Source organism: Hyla sarda, chromosome 4 (genome assembly GCF_029499605.1).
Source record: "Hyla sarda isolate aHylSar1 chromosome 4, aHylSar1.hap1, whole genome shotgun sequence".
NCBI lineage: Eukaryota > Metazoa > Chordata > Amphibia > Anura > Hylidae > Hyla > Hyla sarda.
Window position 1 is genome coordinate 282,702,620 of NC_079192.1, and position 22,539 is coordinate 282,725,158.

General features: G+C 39.5%; 1 protein-coding gene across 2 annotated transcripts in view; it reads left to right on the plus strand.

Annotated features, from left to right (window-relative positions):
* Positions 1-320: 320 nt before the first annotated feature.
* Positions 321-22,539, plus strand: part of MGAT4C (MGAT4 family member C) — a 175,149-nt gene continuing 152,930 nt past the window's right edge. For both annotated transcript variants that reach the window (XM_056574404.1, XM_056574405.1), the window contains exon 1: positions 321-622. The gene's annotated coding sequence lies outside the window, so the exon portion shown is untranslated. The remainder of the gene's footprint in view (positions 623-22,539) is intronic.

The following is a 22,539-nucleotide window of genomic DNA, read 5'->3' on the forward strand; positions in this document are numbered from 1 at the left end:
TTCTTATTAAATATGCTTTGTCTTAGTTACAAATTGAGCTATTCTGGGTAATCTGGGACAAAGAAGCTCATGCCGTGATTTATACAAAATGTCATTTAAAAAAAAAAAATACATAATAAGAAGCAGAGATACATTGAAATATTTCATGCTAAAATATACAGAATAATAAGATCCAATAGTAAACTGAATAAGAAATTGAAGGATTTTATGGAGAAATGTGCTGGAAAGAATCTGCTATTTTTAGGTGGTAGTTTCAGTGATCTGTATCTTCACATTTCTTTCAGGGCTGTTCTTCTCCTCATTCCAGATACTGTATGCAAGCAATGTAGCAGTGATCCGCCTTTCAAATGATGCTGCAAGCTTAGGGTTAAGGTATTATTCCAGGTAACAAAAGCCAATGAGAGTACACCAAGATGATGTTTGTGACATCATCTCAGAGAGTAGCTAGAACAGCTGAGGTAGCTTTCAGCTTCAGCACCATTGCTATTATGATGGATGTTTACATCTCTTCATTGAGAGCCAATTATCTCGCTTTTGTGTGAGGCCCAAGGATCACTCATGCTGCCCGTCTGGATACAGCAGTCTTGGATCTAGCTGAACGAATAGCTTTTCTCTGTGCATGGTAAGAGAGGCTTTTCTTTTTTGTCTTCTCTTAGATATTCTAGCTGATGTGTGTGTATCGTGCAGAGGAAAATGCTGGCACAACCCTATGCTTTAGTACTGGAAGACTTAGCTACAGCATTTCCAAGCTTTCTGCTATTGATTCAAACAGTCTTTCTATGCATGCATATTCATATTTAAGCTCATTTCATTAACAAATGCTTTCATTCAGCTATCTTTTAGATTTCTATAAATGAAATTGTATCTAGTGACCATGAATGTAGAAAAACATTACATTCTGTAAGGTGTGATATAGTGTATTACAGGAGCCTGGGATGAGATATACTCCCTGCAGTGCTGATAATTTGACATTTACAGGGTAATAAGTTATTCAAGTTCCCAGACAAGTTGCGGTAGCCTTCTTTACCTTTCAAGGAATTCAAAGTAGATCAACATAAGCAACAATGTAAAAAACTGCACGTTAAAAGGTGAGGACAGTAGCTGAATTTCTAAGGCTTGTCTTCAGATGCTCTTGTATTATCTAGATGAATGTTATTTAAGGATGCAGACCGTATATTGTGCCACCGGTGCAGGTTTGTTATTATACATTTCTAGTGGCATGTCTAGTCGGTGCTTGTTACAAAACGGAAAAAAAAAGGCATTTTCTTCTGAGTTGATGTGGATTTAGGAGATTAACAGTGACATTGACACTGACAAATCAGATACAATAAGAGATTTAATTGACTGAGTGAGTACACTCGATGCTGGATGAAGGATTCAATAATCACAGGAACGGGAACAGAACCTGAGTATAATGAATGAAAAATTTCTCATGCCTCAGAAAGGTGACCATACCATGTACAACACTGTGGCGACATAACATTTCTGTACTTTATACCATTTTTGGGGTTTAGAAAGCCAAGTTAATAATGAGAATGGCATGGCTTTGTATAAACAAAGTATTCACCTGTTAGCTGGATATGGCACAATGCAACAATACGTTGATGATATCTCAAAAAAAAAAGGAGTGCTACCCTCTGACTTTTAGATTTCTCTCATTTTCTGCAGCTATTCAATATCCCGGAAATAATAACTCTTATTTATGAGGATGCCAATTGTAAGTTGACGGTCTTATTATGTGTCAGGTGCACTGATGGCATTTTAACAATGCTTATTCTAAGAAGTGCTATGCAGAATGGAGACTTTGCTTTAACTACCCAGTGTGAACTGATTGCTTTACTTCCGAGGCAATTCAATTATATTTTTCCGATAAATAGAAACAAGACAGATAGTGTACTTTATGTATTAAACTATGCCGTTCCTTTTCCTTTACCGGAACCTGTACAATACACTATGCAAAATAGAGTTAATGTAACTAATGCAATAAAAAGCCAGTGACTTTCTGTTTATTTTTACCTAATTAATTGATCTTAACTTTATGCTTTTTTTTTTTTTTTTGTCACAGTGCCACTCACTGTACATAACTAACTAAACCTGGTGTACATCTTAACCTAGAAGAGTGTTTTCCAACCAGGGTGCCTACAGCTGTTGCAAAACTACAACTCCCGGCATGCCCGGCAAGTTGTAGTTTTGCAAGAGCTGGAGGCACACTGGTTGGGAAACACTGCTCTTGAGAAGATATTTATGAAGTTACCAGCTCCCTTAAAAACTTCAAAGCTTTATTGGTTACATACATTGTTTAAAGTATCACTGCTAGTGCCAACATGTTTCGGACAAATTATCTGTCCTTAGTCATGGCTATAAACACATTGGGTATTGTAGTTTCACAACAGCTGGAGGCACCCTGGTTGGGAAACACTGCTCTGGAGAATATATTATAAAGTCACCAGCTCCCTTAAAAAACTTAAAAGCTTTATTGGTTACATTGTTTAAAGCATCACTGCTAGTGTCGACACGTTTCGGACAAATTAACTGTCCTTAGTCATGGCTAGAAAACACATTGGGTGTTATAGTTTGGCAACAGCTGGAGGCATCCCGGTTGGGAAACACCGCTCTCAAGATATGTTAAGGTGCCTAAAATCTGAATGAAAACTTAATGACTTGTATCGAAACTAATGTAGTATGGAAGGATATTATACTTTAGGCTTTTTACTGCAATATCCTGACAGCATGCTTTAATATGTCTGAACACTGTATTACATCTTGTTACTTGCTTGTTTACTAGTAGGACACACTACAAAAGGTCAATCCATACAGCTAACATACAACTCTTTTGACTCTTTAACTAATATTGCTAATTCCCGACAGCCATTGCAATTTGCGGGTATTTTACCTACAATGAATACAAAAGTAAGTTAGCTGAGCCATTGGAGTATCTTTAATAAACCAATGGCTGGTTTGAGGAAGTGTTTTGGTCTACTTTAGTAGAACTTTGTTGAGTATACTGAGGACAATGTCTAAAAGACAATATTAAACCATGCCCTCCAAGCTATGCCTGTTTAGCTGTAAACTGACAGCAATATTAAAGGGATTAATGTTTTTTCACCACCACCAAGACATTGAAATACGATATTCTTCATCTAACTAGATACCTTGGGGCTATTAGGGACTGTGTACAGGGGTTTCTCCAGGATTAGAAAAACGTAGTTGCTTTTTTTCTAAAACAGCACCACTCTTTTCCTCAGGTTGCGTGTGGTATTACAAATTGGCTCTATTCACGTTAATGGAACTGAGCTGCAAGATAACACACAAACTGAGGATAGGAGTGGCACTGTTTTTGGAAGAAAGCCACTATGTTTTTTTTTTTTTTTTATCCTAGATGACCCTTTAAATTACTCCACAAACATTGAGGTAAATTGTGAAGGTATTAGAATAGAAACATAGAAACATAGAATGTGTCGGCAGATGAGAACCATTTGGCCCATCTAGTCTGGCCAATAGTTGCACCCATCTCAGTCCTGTCCTTTGAGGCAGCATTTAACAATAGTATCACTTTCTTTTGACTGGAAATGTTTATTTTCATCTGGGAAATGGAAATACCATTATTTATATTTTATTGAAAATAGAATTTTTGTTGTATATAGTATGTATTTATTGGAAACCTTTCTTTTAAGTATAGGTTAATTTAACTGGGTGGGCTCTGTGATGTGATTCTACTATGTATGTGATTCATGTGATTCTCCTCGAACATATGTATTATGGGGTCATAATGATGATATCTATGGGTTACTATAATATGTCTTTTAATATGCACATGATGTTTTTATTATGCAATGTTTTTTTTTCTTAGCCATGACTAAGGACAGTTAATTTGTCCAAAATATTTCGGCACTAACAGTGCTATTTTAAACAATATAACCAATAAAGCTTACAAATTTTTCAGGGAACTGGTATCTTGATAAATATATTCTCCAGAGCAGTATTTCCCTACCAGTGTGCCCCCAGTTGTTGCAAAACTACAACTCCCAGCTTACACGGACAGCCAATGGTTGTCTGTGCATGCTGGGAGTTGTAATTTTGCAACAGTCAGAAGCACACCAGTTGGAAAGCACTACTATAGAGGCATCAATTGTAAATCATCTAACATAAATAAAATCTAATGTAGGAATGTGTAAAGAGGGAACTCTCTCTCTCTGACTGGAGTTAAAATGTAACATATATAAGGCAGTTAAATAATTAAGTTTACCATTAGCCATTTGTAACTCCTTTATTGTAACACAAAAAAAAAAGATCATAAATAGAGAAATTGAAGGCAAATGTCTCGATCCAAACATGATAAACGGGATTTACGGATTCACTTATGTTCATAGTTAAATAATCAGTAGATACAAATAACCATTTACATGTCTTCTGATGTAAGTGGGGTACTAGATGGTACCCCACTAGTAACAGTCACCCAATCAGCATAAGCACCATTAATAACCACCCTCTGTTTCCTATCATTGAGCCAGTTACTTACCCACTTGCACACATTCTCCCCCAGCACAAACCTTCTCATTTTATGCACCAACCTTTTATGTGGAACCGCATCAAATGCTTTGGAAAAATCCAGATATACGACATCCGGCGATTGCCCCTGGTCCAGTCTGGAGCTCACCTCCTCATAAAAGCTGATCAGGTTAGTTTGACTGGATCGATCCCTCATAAAGCCATGCTGATACGGGGTCATACATTTATTTTTATCAAGATATTCCAAAATAGCATCTCTTAGGAAACCCTCAAACAATTTACATACAACCGAGGTTAAACTAACAGGTCTATAATTCCCAGGGTCACCTTTTGACCCCTTCTTAAATATTGGCACATTTGCCATGCGCCAGTCTTGGGCAACAGTCCCTGTCACTGTAGAGTCCCTGAATATGAAAAATAGGGGTCTGTCTATTACATTACTTAATTCCTTTAGAACACGGGGGTGAATGCCATCTGGACCTGGTGATTTGTCTATTTTGATTTTTTGTAGGTGGCACTGTACTTCTTCCCGGATTAGACAGGTGACCTGTACTGGGGAGTTTACCTTATCACACTGTATTTCACCTGGCATTTCATTTTCCTTTGTCTGGTCTGGTCAGACAGAAAGGAACTACACAACTTCCTCTGTAGTATACAGCAGCTCATAAGTACTGGAAGGACTAAGATTTTTAATAGAAGTAATTAGCAAATCTGTTTAACTTTCTGGAGCCAGTTGATATGAAGAAAAAATGTTTTCCACTGGAGTACCCCTTTGATAGTTAAACATAAATCTACGCATTCTACCTCTACTTGGTATTGACCCTATTACTTTGCCTCATGCAATTCTTAAGGAGAATATGCCCCTATTTTTAGCAGAAACCTGCAGTAGGAAAACAAATCCTTATATGTTTGTGTATGTCTAGGCCCTGGAAGGATATGTAAAGACCTAACGTCTGTGTTCTCATAACAATAAAAAAACAAAGTTTCCCCATTTAAGTGATAGTCACAATGTCCCCATAAAGTTTAAAAACCAGGCAACACTTTACTCTCCACATACCCTTACTATGCTGCCCTAGTAGGATGATACTGTTACCAGTCAATCTGCAACTTTTCTTACAGTTATGTAAATAGTGAAGAAAAATAAAACATGGCACTCACCATAAATTCATATCCATAATATCAATGTGTTTATTGTGAAGTGGCAAACATAGGATATTGCTTACCGTAGATGCCAAGGAGATCATGCAGGTGCAGAGGTGAGGTTAGGCGAGGTGCGTTTCGCATCTACTGGCACTTCATCCAGTATTCTGTATGAAACGTCAGTAGATGTGAAACGTATGTCACCTAACCGTGCCCCTGCACCTGCACAATCTCCCTGACATCTGTGGTCAGCAATATCCTATGTTTGCAACTTCACAATAAATATATGAATATTATGAACAAGAATTTATAGTGAGTGCCGTGCTTCATTTTTCTTCGCTATTTTCAGTGATTACATGCTTCTGATACATAGCACTGAGCATCTCATACCTTACCTGACCCAGAAGTCCTGAGGCTAAGTTTCTACTTTTTCTTTTGGGGGGGGGGGGGGGGGGGATCACCAAGAAAAATGCCAACTCTGCCGCAAAATTGCCAACTCTGCCAAAGAACGCTGTGGCCAGATGTTAGCTGTAAATCAATGAGAAATTGATAAATACTTTTTCCACTAGGCGTTTTTCAGTTTGGCATTTTTTTTTTAACCCTTTTGGCGTTTTTTCACTCTATTTTAGCTCCTTGGCAGTTTTGCAAAGTCGCAGCATGTTGAGCCAATGGCGTTTTTTCCCCTGAAATCATGCCATTTTTCTCCCATAGAAGACTATGGGAGTGAAAATACACCAAGGAAAACGACACGTGGATTTTAACTTTGGCATTTTTGCAGGCCGTTTTTTTTGGACTTTTTTGGATCCAAAAAAGTGATGGAGATACATTTTTTTTAAATAAAATTTCATAGGGTACCATTAAAAAAGAAAAAAGATACAGTAGTGAATGAAAAAATTGTATCTAACAAAATGTATCTTTTTTATGAAAATGTTTTATTAATTTTTAAAACAGGGATCAATTTATATGGGCGGGTGTGGACCTGAAAATGTAGCTGACAATAATAAAAATGTAGTGTGTGTGTGTGTTTCACTTTTTGTTTCTTTCCATTTTTTTTAAGTAGTACTATTTATTACTCCCATCATGGAACACACTGTTCCATGATGGGAGTAGTAGTACCTGTACTAATTGACAGATCACCCGAGTCCGTTGCGATCCTTGTAAAATGTATAGATGCGGCCACCGCTCTTTTATGGTCCCCTGCACTGACGTATATACACCTATTCATATTTCCCGCAGAGAGCTGTGATTGGCCGTATGGTTCCAGCCAATCACAACTCTGTGGGAAATATGAATAGGTGCATATATATATATATATATATATATATATATATATATCAGTGCAGGGGACCATAGAAGAGCGGCCGGCCGCATCTATACATTATACAGGAGGATCACAGCGGGTGTCAGGAGTGACATCTGCTGTGATCTTTCCTTGACTGCAGGTACTACTGCGTGTGCTCCATGTTGGGAGTAGTAGTACCTGCAATTAAGGACAGATCACAGCGGTGATCACTCCTGACACCCGATGCGATCATCCTATCTATTGCAGAGATGTGGAGCGGCTCTATACAATGCTCACATTTCTGCACTATACTCCGGCCAGTGATGTGAATAGAACATCGCTCATTCATATTTCCCTCAGAGCTGTGATTGGCTGCCACCATCCGGACAATTCACACTCTGGGCGGAAAATATGAATAAGTGATGTTCTATTCACATCACTGGCCGGAGTACACAGCAGAGATGCGAGCGCTGTATAGAGCCGCTCCGCATCTCTGCTACATTATGGATGATTGCATTGGGTGTCACGACTGACACCCGGGGCGATATGTCTATTAGTACAGGTACTACTACTCCCATCATGGAACAGTCTGTTCCATGCTGGGAGTAGTAATACTACCTAAAAAATAAAAAAAATAAAATAAAATAGAGAAAAAAAAGTGAAACACACACTTTATTAAAAATGTATAAAAATTTTGTTATAAAAAATATAAATTTCGTGAAATACATTTTTTTCCATCACTACTGCATCTTTTTTTTTATTTTTTAATTTTTTTTTTTGGGTACCCAACTAATTTTGGGTACCAAAAAATGCCAAAGGGGCCAAAAATGCAATTTCCACTCAAATGCAAAAAACGCAAGAAAAAAACGCCAAACACAGGAAAATGCTGTGACGTTTTTTCAGACTTTTTTTGGCCACAAAAATAACAAGTAGAAACTTAACCTAACAGTGGTTTCAATAGTATGAGTATTTTACTAGCTTGTTTAACTCTAGCAGTGCCTAGCCATATTATATAGATGTCATGATAAAAGCATTTGTTTGGATTTTGCAAAGGTCTATGTTAATAAATATTTCAATCAATCATATGCAGTTATAGGAAAATATTAAATGGGAATTAGCAAAAAAAAAAAAAAAAAAAAATATATATATATATATATATATATATATATATATATATATATGTTATAATAACATTATATTTATATTTGTAATATACAGTATTTTTTGCCCTATAGGACGCACCGGCATATAAGACGCACCCAATTTATAGGTGCAAAATCTAAAAAAATAAAGATTTTGAACCCAATAGTGGTCTTCAACCTGCGGACCTCCAAATGTTGCAAAACTACAACTCCCAGCATGCCCGGACAGCCAACGGCTGTCCGGGCATGCTGGGAGTTGTAGTTTTGCAACATCTGGAGGTCCGCAGATTGAAGACCACTGCATAGGAGGTAATACTCACATGTCCCCGCCGCTCTGGACCCGTCACCGCTGCCCTGGATGTCGCTCCATCGCTGTCGCCATGTCCCCTTCGCTCCGGAACGTCTCTGCTGCCGGCCGGGTATCCTCGCTCTCCGTCGCCGCCATCACGTCGTTACGCATGCCGACGCACATACGCGACGACGTGATGACGAGGAAGGAGAGCGCCGGCCATACAGGGGATCCCTGAACGGAGAAGACACTGAGGAGGCAGGTAAGGTCCCTCCCGGTGTCCTGTAAGCACTAACCCGGCTATTCAATCGGGCTGTTCGGGACCGCCGCGGTGAAATCGCGGCGGTCCTGAACAGTCCGACTGAACAGCTGGGTTAGTGTAATTTTCGCTTCAGACGCGGCGGTCAGCTTTGATCGCCGTGTCTGAAGGGTTAATTGGTTAATACAGCGCATCACCGCGATCGGTGATGTCCTGTATTAGCCGCGGGTCCTGGCCATTGATGGCCGCAGGGACCGCCGCAATAGGGGTGTATTCGCCGTATAAGACGCACCGACTTTTTCCCCCCAGTTTTGGGGAAGAAAAAGTGTGTCTTATATTGCGAAAAATACGGTATATTGGTTAAAAAATATGTATATGTTTGGGTGAGGAAAATATACTGTTCCTGTAGAGATTACACTGAGGACAAGCAGGGCTCTGTGCATTAAGGACAGGCAGGGCTCTGTGCACTGAGGACAAGCAGGGCTCTGTGCATTAAGGACAGGCAGGGCTCTGTGCACTGAGGACAAGCAGGGCTCTGTACACTGTGGACAAGCAGGGCTCTGTACACTGAGGACAAGTAGGGCTCTGTACACAGAGGACAAGCAGGGCTCTGTACACTGAGGACAAGCAGGGCTCTGTGCACTGAGGACAAGCAGTGATTTGTACACTGAGGACAAGCAGGGCTCTGTACACTGAGGACAAGCAGGGCTTTGTACACTGAGGACAAGCAGGGCTCTGTGCACTTAGGACAAGCAGGGCTCTCTACACTGAGGACAAGCAGGGCTCTGTACACGGAGGACACGCAGGGCTCTGAGCACTGAGGACAAGCAGGGCTCTGTGCAGTGAGGACAAGCAGGGCTCTGCACACTTAGGACAAGCAGGGCTCTGTACACTGATTACAAGTAGGGTTCTGTGCAATGAGGACAAGCAGGGCTCTGTGCAGTGAGGACAAGCAGGGCTCTGTGCAGTGAGGACAAGCAGGGCTCTGTGCACTGAGGACAAGCAGGACTCTGTGCAATGAGGACAAGCAGGGCTCTGTGCACTGAGGACAAGCAGGCGCTCTGCGCACTGAGGACAAGCAGAGCTCTGTGCACTGAGGACAAGCAGGGCTCTGTACACTAAGGACAAGCAGGGCTCTGTACACTAAGGACAAGCAGGGATCTGTACACTAAGGACAAGCAGGGCTCTGTGCAGTGAGGCTCTGTGACATGCTCCTGGCTCACACAGCAGGATGATTGACTAGCCAGAAGCCTGCACAGCCTGCTTGTTCTGCCCTCCCCTTCTGTTATATCTCTCTGGACAGACACGCACAGGCAATAGCTACAGAGACAAGACAGCATTTTTTCACCCAAAAATATTAAAAACATTTTAAACATTGTATATTATATAAAATGTTTAAAAAAAATGGCAGGTATGCTTTAAACTGCTTTGGTCATACCAAAATAAGTTTATAATCTTTTTTTCCAATGTCTTTAGCACATACTAGGATGACTTTCTTGGAAATTTTGGTCTGTAGAAATATGCAGAAAGTGAAGGAAAGTACATACTGTAGTCCATAAAGAGTGGAATGAAGCCATAAACTCATTATTAAAGGGGTTGAAAGTCAACAATAGTGTTTTGGTATTATACTCTATATATCTATTGTCCACAAGACTGTGAAATGATCTCAGTTTACTCTAATTTTCAGTTACCTGTGATACAGAAAGAGTTACTTATATTCATTAGTATAGAATCAGAAGGCAGCATCCCCAGGGACATGCTCAAGAATGGATTAAAGTCTCGTAATACTTACACTACTGTGTTTCTATTTAATCCCTTGCATGAGAAAATGGTTTTGTTGGTTGATATAGATTATTATGACATCTGCACACTAGGTTTTATATAATACTATCATTATTGTTGTCTTGTAAGACTTGTTAACAAGCAATAATTGCAGAAGTAGATCATTATTTGTTTATTGGTTGTTCTATCACCAATTTCTCTTTCTTTTACTTAGGTCTGGTGAAATATAGAAATATACACTCATCATAGTTTTCAATAATAAAGAAAAAACATTTATATGGCTGTATTCATAAACTGTGTCAGTGGGTGTATCTTTAACCCCTTGGGGACACAGCCTATTTTGGCCTTAAGGACACAGACAATTTCATTTAGCATTTTTGTTTTTTCCTTCATGCCTTTTAAGAGGCATCATTTTTTTTATTTTTCCATCTTCAGACCCATATGGGGGCTTGCTTTTTGTGTGACCAACTGCACTTTTGACACCTATCTCTTTACCATAAAATGTGTGGTGTAAGCAAAAAAATATTATGAATTCAAATAAAGAAAATGGTCGCACACCTACAACATGCACAGTGATCTAAGGCTTCTCAGTAAACTTCATTAAACTAACAGGCCATTAATGTACTTGATGATCATGAAGTACAAGCCTGCTAGTCACATCACGGCCACCTGTACGTAGTGGGTCCCTAACATCCCTAGCATAAAATAGCGCCGCACTGAGCGGTGACAACCACCGCCACAACACCAGTTCCTACAAAGGTAACAACCCACTGGCAGAGCAGCCCCATTGCTGCCCAATCAATCTCTGGGCCATGCCACCTCACAGATATGGTGCCACAGCAGCAATGGACACCGCAAAGCACCATGTTAGTTAGAAGGCAGACCAGAGAAGAAGATCACAGCAGTCGGCCAAAACAGGTGAGTGGAGCTCCACCGGCTATCTTAATGCTTCGGACCACCGTGATTGCACCACGGGTGCTCAGATGTGTTTGTTTATACCTTCACAATACTTCAGATGTCCTGATTGGTAATGATCCTGGAATATGAAAGGTTATTGGCGGACATCAGCGGGATCGCATGGGGGGGCGACGTGGTGATCGTGGTGACGTTGTGATCGTGGAACTGCGGAATGTACACGTACATCCCTGTGCGCTAAGTCCCATGGCCCTCAAGGGGTAAAAACTAGTGCAAAATAAATGGCAGTGTTTACCATAACTGTTCTTCAGATTCTATGTTGCATTGTGCCAGATTTAACCCCTTAAAGGGGTACTCCGGTGCTTACACATCTTATCCCCTATCCAAAGGATAGGGGATAAGATGCCTGATCAAGGGAGTCCCTCCGCTGGGGACGCCCGGGATCATGCACGCGGCACCTGTTTGTAATCAGTGCCCAGAGCATGTTCGCTCCAGGTCTGACTACGGTTGACCGCAGGGCCGGCGGCGTGTGACGTCATGCCTCCGCCCCCGTGTGACGTCACGCTCCGCCCCTCGATGCAAGCCTACGGGAGGGGGAATGACAGCTATCACACCCCCTCCCGTAGGCTTGCATTGAGGGGTGGAGCGTGTCGTCACATGGGGGCGGAGGCGTGACATCACACGCCGCCGGCCCTGCGGTCGACCGTAATCAGAACCGGAGCGAACACGCTCCGGGCACTGATTACAAACGGGGTGCCGCGTGCATGATCCCGGGCATCCCCAGCTGCGGGACTCCCACGATCAGGCATCTTAACCCCTATCCTTTGGATAGGGGATAAGATGTGTAAGCACTGGAGTACCCCTTTAAGGATTTCCTTTTTTCCTCATCCCCTTCTAAACATCATAACTCTTTAACTTTTGCACCTAAAATTCCATATGATGGCTTATTTTTTGCGCCACCAATTCTACTTTGCAGTGACATTAGTAATTTTACCAAAACATGCACAACGAAACAGAAAAAAAATTAATTGTGCAACAAATTTGAAGAAAAAATGACATTTGATAATTTTTGGGCGCTTCCGTTTCTACGCAGTGCATTTTTCAGTAAAAATGACACCTTATCTTAATTCTGTAGGTCCATATGGTTTACATGATACCCTACATATATAGGTTTGATTTCGTCATACTTCTGGAAAAAAATCATAACTACATGCAGGAAAATGTATACGTTAAAAATTGCCATCTCCTGACCCCTATAACTTTTTTATTTTTCTGCGTACAGGCAGGTATGATGGCTAATTTTTTGTGCCGTGATCTGAAGATTTTATTGGTACTATTTTTGTATTGATGGGACTTTTTGATCTCTTTATATTAATTTTTTCATGACATAAAAAGTGACCAAAAATACCCTACTTTGGACTTTGGAATTTTTTTGCGCGTACGCCATTGACCAAGCGGTTTAATTAACAATATATTTTTATAATTCGGACATTTCTGCATTCAACGATACCACATATGTTTATTTTTATTTACACTACATTTGTTATGGGAAAAGAGGGGTGATTCAAACTTTTATTAGGGAAGGGGTTAAATGACCTTTACTAACTTTTTTTCCACTTATTTTTTGCAGTGTTATAGCTCCCATAGGGGGCTATAACACTGGACACACTGATCTTTTACAATGATCCCTGCAAAGCTATAGCTTTGCATTGATCAGTGTTATAGGCGGTCGATTGCTCAAGCCTGGATCTCAGGACATGACGGAGGCAGGTAAGGGGACTGAGCTGCCGGGAAGCTTTCACTTTTATTTTAGACGCGGCGATCAACTTTGATCACCGCGTCTAAAGGGTTAATAGCGCGTCACAATGATCAGTGCCGCACGCTATTATCCCAGGGTTCCGGCTATCATTAGCCACCGGGATCGACCCGATATGATGCAGGGTCATGGCGTGACCCCACATTATATACCGGGACCGGGCGCAGGGCGCACAGGTACGTCCTGCATCCTTAAGAGGTTAATAAATCTCCCCCATATTTATTTATTCTTTATTATATACTATATATACAAATATATATATATATATAGAGAGAGAGAGAGAGAGAGAGAGAGAGAGAGAGAGAGAGAGAGAGAGAGAGAGAGAGACACTTTTTACAATATATCAAGGGTAGACAACTTTTTTTGCAGACAAACTACAACAAGTAGTCTGTTTTGGAAGACTGCAGTTACAATGCTAGCAAGAAGTGTGCATAGGGTTTTGCATGTGTACTTATTCAGGGTGATATTTATCGTCGTTGCTTTGGTAGGCAAGTTATGTAGGCATTTTTTTCTTGCTTTTGGTTTTGCTTATGTGTGTCATATTTATTATACTATCACCGGGGGTTGATGAATTTGGCTTATATAAGCAAAAAAATTTAAATACCATTTTTTTTTTCTTTTTTTTTTTAAGCACACAAACAAAAACCAATAAATGACTCAAGAACACCACTGGGAAACCCCACCTCCTCTCCTCTGTTAAAAATGTGACATATATATATATATATATATATATATATATATAACAAAGCTTGGCAAAGACAGCGAGAGGCTGTCGAAACGTAGCTCACGATGGAGTGAATAAAAGACATAACTTTGCACTGAATCAACGGGAGTGCCCCTGTTTCTTTTTGGATATATACATACACATATATATATATTTATATTTTTACCCTTTAATTTGAAATTTCTTTTTTTTTTCTCCTCACCTTCTAAAATTCATAAAGCTTTCGATTTTCCACCTTACATATAAGGCCTTGTTTTTTTTGCACTGCCAATTTTACTTTGTTATAACATCAATAATTTCACCACAACATCTATGACGGAAAAAAAAATGGAATCAGACCCCCCCCCCGCCATTTTGTAACTTTTAGGACCTTTCATGTCTACCCAGTGCACTTTTCAGTAAAAATGACACATTCTATGTATTCTGTAGGTCCATACAGTTGAAATGATATCAAATGTAGGCTTCTTTCACACTGCCGTTGTGACACAACAGTGTGACGTCAGTGGAGGAACCCAGGGAGAATAGCAGTAGGAAAAATACATCATGCAACATTTTTTCCTCCCGTTACTATGTAACAATGGTCCTCGCCCACCCTGGTAATGTCAGGCTGTTGCTGCTTGGTTGGTATCTGGCTGAGAATGAAAATATGGGGAACCCCCACACAAATTTTGCATAAAAAAATATTTTTTTTATTCTCAACCAAATACCAACCAAGTAGCAACAGCCTGACGTTACCAGGGTGCAACCAGGGTAAATAACGCCAGCCTGTTACCGTTCAGGCCCAGGAGTGCCACAAAAATGTGTGTCATCGTTGTAGTTTTCCGAATCCAAAGTAGTCCTCTGCATATACGGATATGAAATGATAAAAAAAGATTAAGAATATGGGAGGAGAGGAGATGAGGGGACGGGGCAGCAGAGGGCTCCCAGAAATATGAAACTACACTGTAGTTTCATATTTCCCGGGTGGTGCCGTGATTGGCCGAGACCAACTGGCCAATCACGGCACCATCCGGGAAATATAAAAATAATAGTGTAGTTTCACATTTCCGAGAGCAGGCCAGCTCTGCTGCCCCCACCACTGGCCTGCATCAACCACTTGCTCAAGAGTTGCAACTACAACTCCCAGCATGTCCTCACTGTAAGGGCATACTGGAAGTTAGTGCGGGTGTGAAATTAACAGCGGTGCTGGGGCAAGAAGAGCTGCGGCAGCACAGGGGGAAGATGAGCGGCGGCGGGGGGGAGATGAGCAGTGGCGGGGGGAGTGAGCGGCGGGGGGATGAGCGGTGGTGGGGGGAGTTGAGCGACGGGGGGAGATAATCGGCGGTGGCGGGAAGATATGAGCGGCGGCGGGTTAAGATTATGGGGGAGACATGTGATTTATAGGGGTGGTGTGAGGGGACATAGGAGATGAGCAGGGGCCCAGATTCCTTTATACAGCTTTGATTTAATATTTCCCGTCGGAACTGTGATCTGATGTGTTATGAAATCCTGCTCTCCAAAGCAAGTTTTTTAAGCCAGCTCCAGACTTTGGAGGCGGTTGCAACTTTTTGTGTGACTTTCGCACTTGATAAATCCCTGACCACTGCAAAGTGGAAACTGAAATTTGCTTTGGTAAGCTCTTTTGTAGATTTTTGCTTACAGACAAAAGTTGCACAAAAATTTGCTTAGGCACCAATGTGACTTTTTGTGCGACTTTTGCAAGCAAAAAAAGAGCTCTAAATCCCTTGATAAATGTCCCCCTCAGCCTTTAAGATCACATTCCATGCAAAGAAATGCTGGAACATCTGTATGCCCTGAATGTTGCTCTTAGAGAAAACATTAATAATACATTTATTAAACCCAGAAAAAACAATTAATTGTCAACAATTAGTTGTATAATATGCAAAATACCATTTACCACCCATTTAAATTGTAATTATGTCATGTCATAGATTTGCGTTCGGGCTTGAAAACAGCTAACATTAAACATATCCTATACCACATTGTGCATATATATACAGGAAAAAATGCAAAGCAAGCAGTACCTTAGTGCACTAAAAGCTTTTACAGCAGCCTTTTGATTTACAATGTAAAATGATGCCAACTATATTGTAATGGGATATAGAGCACTATGTGTAGTGTTCCCAAGAGCTGGAACAAGAAATGTTGAACAACCAATTATGTATTAAATAAATGTGAAACACATAACCTTTAATAACGGCCTTTAAATGCAGTAGTTAATGTATCTCCCCATGTATCCTTATATATTTCTCTCACACAATATCACAGTTTTGAGAGCTTAACAAAAATGTTTACTATTTAAAATAACATAGGTTAATTTTTCATCCTGTCCCCCCCCCCCCCCAAAAAAAAAAAAATAAATAAATAAAAATAAAAAAAACTGTGCTTCCTGTTGCTCACCTAAGCTTTAATACACTATACATCTCCGGCCTAAACCTAAGGCCACTTTTACACAACAATATTTTGGTCAGTATTTTGCCCCAGTATTTGTAAAGAGTAGCATGGCAATTTAATGATACTGTCAATGACCAGAAATTAAAAGGGTACTCCGGTGGAAAACTATTTTTTCTTTTTTAAATCAACTGGTTCCAGAAAGGTAATTACAAATCTGTTTAACCTTCTGGCACCAGTTGATTTGAAAAAAAATGGTTTTCCACCAGAGTACCCCTTTAAGGTAAAGCTCAAATAGGCCCCCGGCATTCCGCTTCCATGCAAAGCTGTTCCCCCTTACTACCCCCTTGGTACTAGAAGCATATTTTTTGCAAAAAAAAAAAGAAGGTTTGCACAAGATCCACAATGTTTCAAAAAAATATGCTACACTTGACGCTTAGTAAATCTTACCCTACATGTGCCTATTAGACAGTCTGCCTAAGATTTCCCAGTCTTTAGGTGTTTAGAATTTGGAAAGTGTTGATACTGATCTAAATACAATAGAGGCTATGCATTCCCCTTTCTCCTTTCCATATATTGGAGTATGCCCACACTAACCAATTTGTGTGTCTTATAGAAAACAACTTATCATGATGGACCAGTTTATGGAGACTATACATTTCTATAGAACAAACTGCTGCCAAGGTGTACCACTATGCCCTAATCCAAAGATTTAAGGGGGGATTTGTCAAACATTGTACAAAGGATCATTGAAACAGTTGTCCACAGCAACCAATAAGATGGCTTCTTTCATTTTTCAAAGGCTTGAAAGAAGCACTCTAATTGGCTGCTATGGAAAAGCACTTTACAATCATTCCCAAACTGTATTAACACATACAACGGGGGGGGGGGGGGGGGGGGTATTCTGACTTTTGAATACCAGGGGGCACCAAAAAGCCCCTCACCTGTTCATTCAGATACATGGCTCATCCAAGCATATTAAATGTGCATTTCTGCATTCGTATTATTGACACAAGTCCCAACCTGACCATGTCTCTAAAGACCTAAACTGACATCTGTCAGTTCAGGACATCACACCAATGGTTAGGCCAGGACTTGAATCGGTAATCTGAATGTAAAAAAAAGCACATACAATGCTTTCATGTGGAACTGACCTAAGTGCTAGAGTAAACATCTTTTTTGAAAATTTTAAACCACATTATAATTATTGAAATGTATTTTTATTAAATTCTTATATACAAATGTTGGATTCATAATTCATTAGGGGAAAGGAGGTATAAACACAGAAATGTATGCTGCATTGATCGGTGAACCTTGTACTGCAGTGCAACTTGTATAAACATTTCAGAATTCCAATATACAGCATGTGACAAAGCTGAAATTATTAAAGGCTTTATCCTCAGGTCAGCATACAAATAAGTCATGTTCTATACAAATGTAAGCATTCGAAATATTTTTTATTGTTATTTTCAAGATAAAGAAGACAGTATCTGCGGAATCTATGTCACAACACTGCCACCTGCCAGCATCTTGTGATAAAATGTTGGAAAACAAAGGATCATTCTTCAGTTCATGCGCTCAGTTCTTTGATTTCAATCATGCACTAATATATATATATATATATATATATATATATATATATATATATATATCATAACAAAATAACAATACTAAAATATAATAATCTGAATATAATAATAATGTAATAACAGCAACGACAGCACATTCATCTAGTCTTATTTAGCAGTTGCAGTCTACCTTGCAGATGGTGAAGCCACACATTCTTTTAAATCAATCTGTGCCCTGCTGAATTCATAATAAAATATTTAGTGCTCGAGGCACTAGGAGATAATGTGAGTTGCTCAAGGTTACAAGGAGAAGACCTAGCAATAAATCTACGCTCCTCAGTTTGAGACTTCCTTTCTTAGTGTTTCAATGGAACAAATCAAATTACACTCTGCATTAAATAGCAAACACAGCATTTTAAAGATGCTCATAAAACCATGTAACTGTGTCTTTTTCCCTCTCTTGTAATTTTTGCTTAGATTTAACTTAGATTTTAAAGTCTTCATAAATTGTAATTTGCTCAAATAGTCTAATTACATGTGTACATATATCTTCAAAGTAATATCTTTGGTTGAGTTAAGAACGCCAGGAGTTTAAGGAATCTAAATTAAGGCAACTATCATACTGTAATAGCCAACAGTGATAGTACTCAAGAAGACCACGTCTTTCAGATGATCACCTCCGTATCCAGACAATATTTCTGGCAAATTTTCAGATCCACTAAATATTACGCATACTTATACCATCTTCTTTGAGGAACACCCCCTCCATCCCCTTAGAAAACTATTTTTCAATGCAATTTTGGGTGATTGTTCCAAAGAGATTTTCACTGTGTATTTGATGCCAAATAATTATTGTTTATTGGCAAATAATCCTAACATTAGATGATAGATCGGTATATAGAATTTAGAATTTTTATGTGTAAAGTGGTTCCTCAAGTTACAATATTAATCGGTTCCAGTATGACCATTGTATGTTAAAACCATTGTATGATGAGACCATAACTCTGTGGGAATCTGGTAATTGGTTCTGAAGCCTCAAAATGGCATCCATAAATAGGAAAAAATAAGAAGTAAGAAAAATAAGAGATATCCAATATAGATAAATCTAAATAGTTAGGTAAAAAAATGGGGGGCGCTCCCAGAGTGAAATGCAAATGCAAAGTCTGTTGCCAGATCTTGCTGGTAGCTCGCCAATTGTAGTTGTGAGCTGGTGGATGAAAGCTGCTGCACTACGACCGGGTCTAGGCTCTTATGCAAGAGCCAGTGGAGATACGGGATAGGTAGCACAGGGCTACAGAAAAGGTCGGTTGATTGGGGAGGGGCTGCTATTTGTGTGTGAAAGGACGGAGAGACTCAAGCCAGCACAGGTAAAACTAGTTTATTTAGCAAAAATGTTGTCCACATTTTTGCTAAATAAACTAGTTTTACCTGTGCTGGCTTGAGTCTCTCCGTCCTTTCACACACAAATAGCAGCTCCTCCCCAATCAACCCGCCTTTTCTGTAGCACTGTGGTACCTATCCCGTAATATAGATAAAGCATGTGCTGATTGGTTGCTATGGACAACTGGACGACTTCAACTGTGTCTCAAAAAGTACAATAAAGCCTCTCTCACCTAGCATCCAAAGAATCAACTAACCCTGAAACAGTTAAAGAGTAGTACAGAACATGGACTAGGGAGGTGCTTCCAGATAGCCAGTCACTTCAGTAACACAGTAATACACAGTAAGTGAAATGCCCATCCTGATTGATAAGTTCTTCCAGCCATTGACATGTTTGGCAGATCTGGATTGTGCATAGCATTGTATTTTGACTCTGGTTTTATGTTACAATGGTCCAGAAAATATTGTATGTTAAAAATATTGTATATTTTGGCCATTGTAAGGTAAGAGATCACTGTATGTAGTGTTTTGTCATGCATAGGTATCATGTTGTGACAGTAGAGTGAGACTTTCAGAATACATTTGGCACATTTTACTTTGAATATCTGCTGATACCTGAAACAACATTTCACCAATGATACACCCTAAGACTTCTTTCTGTGGGACTATATCAAATACTCAGGCTATGAGCCCCCAACTCATGCCTCCCACCCAAAGCCACAGAATCTGAATGACCTGAGACAACACATCAGTGAAACAGTGGAGTCCATGTCTAAATACATGCTGGCATGTGTCTGACAGAACTGAACTATTGCCTAAACATCCTCTATTTCACCAATGGAAAATACTTTGAATGGCTGTAGTGTATAGATAAATAGATGTAGTGTGTATATTTTCATGATAGTTCATTTGCATTAGGTTCTGTAGGTTACGAATACCGAGGCTAATACATGTCATTCATGTTTCTTGCCAATTAGGCTACTCAATAAACAAAGGGCAATTACCTGGCAACTAAATAAAACATTTCACCTGAGGGTTTCCAATGTTAGAATGGCTGCCTGAGGGTTTCCAATGTTAGAATAGCTGCTATTGCTACTGGATTTATTATGATTTCTTGTTCTTTTCTTAACTTGCCCTTGTCATATGCATTTTTCTGCTGTCAGAAAGCCATGTCAACCATGCACTAAGACTCTTCAGAATTCTAGTCATAATATTTTTTCTCTCGAAATTTTTTAGCATCGAGATATAAACCTTTTTGCTAATATCTAGATGAGGCACATTTGCCCTGGGGTGTTCCCCAGGATGGCACATCGCCCAGGGTTAGTTAGCCCATCTCCTTTTATTCACCACCTCTGTCCTCTTTGTCAATAACAGGAGAGTAAGTAGATGAAATTAATGAATACGAAGAGATTGGCACAATCGGAGGTTAATTGGGGGGAAGATCAGGGGTTAAGTCCTGAGAAAGAAATCTGGGAACTCACCTAAGATTGAGCCCTGGTACAAACTCTCAACAATAGGTGGGTAAATCCACAGTAAGTGAATTTAAACATCCGATGACAAATATATAACTGTAACTATATTAAGATAAAAAAGAAAATGTAAATAATATAAAAGCAGACTAGATGGACCTGATGCTGTTGATCTGACAACATTCTTCAATGTTTCTACGTTTTGTGCCACACAAGTCTATGGCACAAGGATAGGCATTCTGTTTTTTTTTTGTTTTTTTTGCCCCATAAAAAAAAACTGAATAAAAATACGTGTGAATCTCGTCTATGACAAGCTTTTGCTGAGCTCTAGACCTGTCTCATCTGGGACTGAAGTTTCCTAATCATATGCAGAAAACCCATTGCAGATTATTACAAAGCTCTGCTTCAAATACTGTAATGCAGTGTTCAAAGCTCCTCTTATTCTACATGATTCAAGACTGTCACTGCTGCAGGCTTTACTTTACTCTCTTCAGTCTGCTTATGCTGCATGTAGATTGTTTTGGCATATGACAGGTCACTGTCATCTAAACAGGACTGACTTTAACCATTTAGATTCTTCCGTTTAGATTCTTGGACTAATTTATGTCTCTATATATTGCCAAAGTATTCAATAACATGTATTACAAGAAAATCCATAAAATGTATGTAAAACCATGTAGCATTTATAAAGAATGAAATTGTATAATCTGCAAAGAGCCAGTGTTCACAGTGTAAATACATAGCATGAAATAGACACATGCCCATCAAGTTTTCTCAGATATGGCTATTACATTCAGTCAAGGGCAAAATAAAATCACTAGACCAATTGTGGTAAATTCTGCATCTCAGGAAAAGAAAAATTTACTGCTTCCAAGGACTTTTTTTTTATTTATTTTTTTATTAAAAATCTTTCAATGGCAGCTACAACTTTCAGCAAAGTAAGAAAAATGAGGTTATCCAGAATATGCAGATAGGATGGCACTCCTTCCATTACAGATCACAACGGATTAAGGTGAATGTCATAGCCATGAATAATGTAACGCTACTGCATGCAAAACAAGGGATAAGAATCCGACAAGAGTAATTTTTGGTATTTTTTTTTTTTTACTATAGACTACATATGAGCCTTATATGCATATGACATAAAATATAAACAAAATAGGCAACACCTTATAACAGTTTTACACAAGGGGAAGATTAAGCAAAATCTGGTGGAGCAGTGGTCTGAGAGATTCCTCAAAAGCTGTCCAGAGGAAAAGTTGCTGAGTTGCCCATAGCAGCCAATCAGATCGCTTCTTTCATTTTTGAAAAGGCCTCTGAAAAATAAAAGAAGCAATCTGATCGGTTGCTATGGGCAACTCAGCAGATTTTCTTCTGGACATGTTTTGATAAATCTCCCCCCAAACTGTGGCTCTCCAGATATTTCAAAACTTTAACCCTCAGCATGCCCGGACAGCCATTGGCTGCAGCCAATGGCTGTCCAGGCATGCTGGGAGTTGAAGTTTTGCAACATTTGGAGGGCCACAGTTTGAGACCACTGGCGTAGAGGAAGAGTTGTGCAGTTGCCCACAGCAACCAATCAGTGCTTCTTTAATTTTTAACAAGGCTTTTGAAAAATTAAACAAGAATTCTGATTGGTGGCTATGGCCAACTGCACTACTCTTCCTCTACATAGGGTTTGATAAATCAAGGCCCCCATAGAGTAAACTTAATCTTAAAGTATTATGGTAAAAGTCACAGCCCACCAAATGTTGATGGTTTCTATTATTAACCCCTTCAGGACCAAGCCCATTTTGGCCTTAAGGACCGGAGCGTTTTTTGCAATTCTGATCACTGTCACTTTAAACATTAATAACTCTGGAATGCTTTTAGT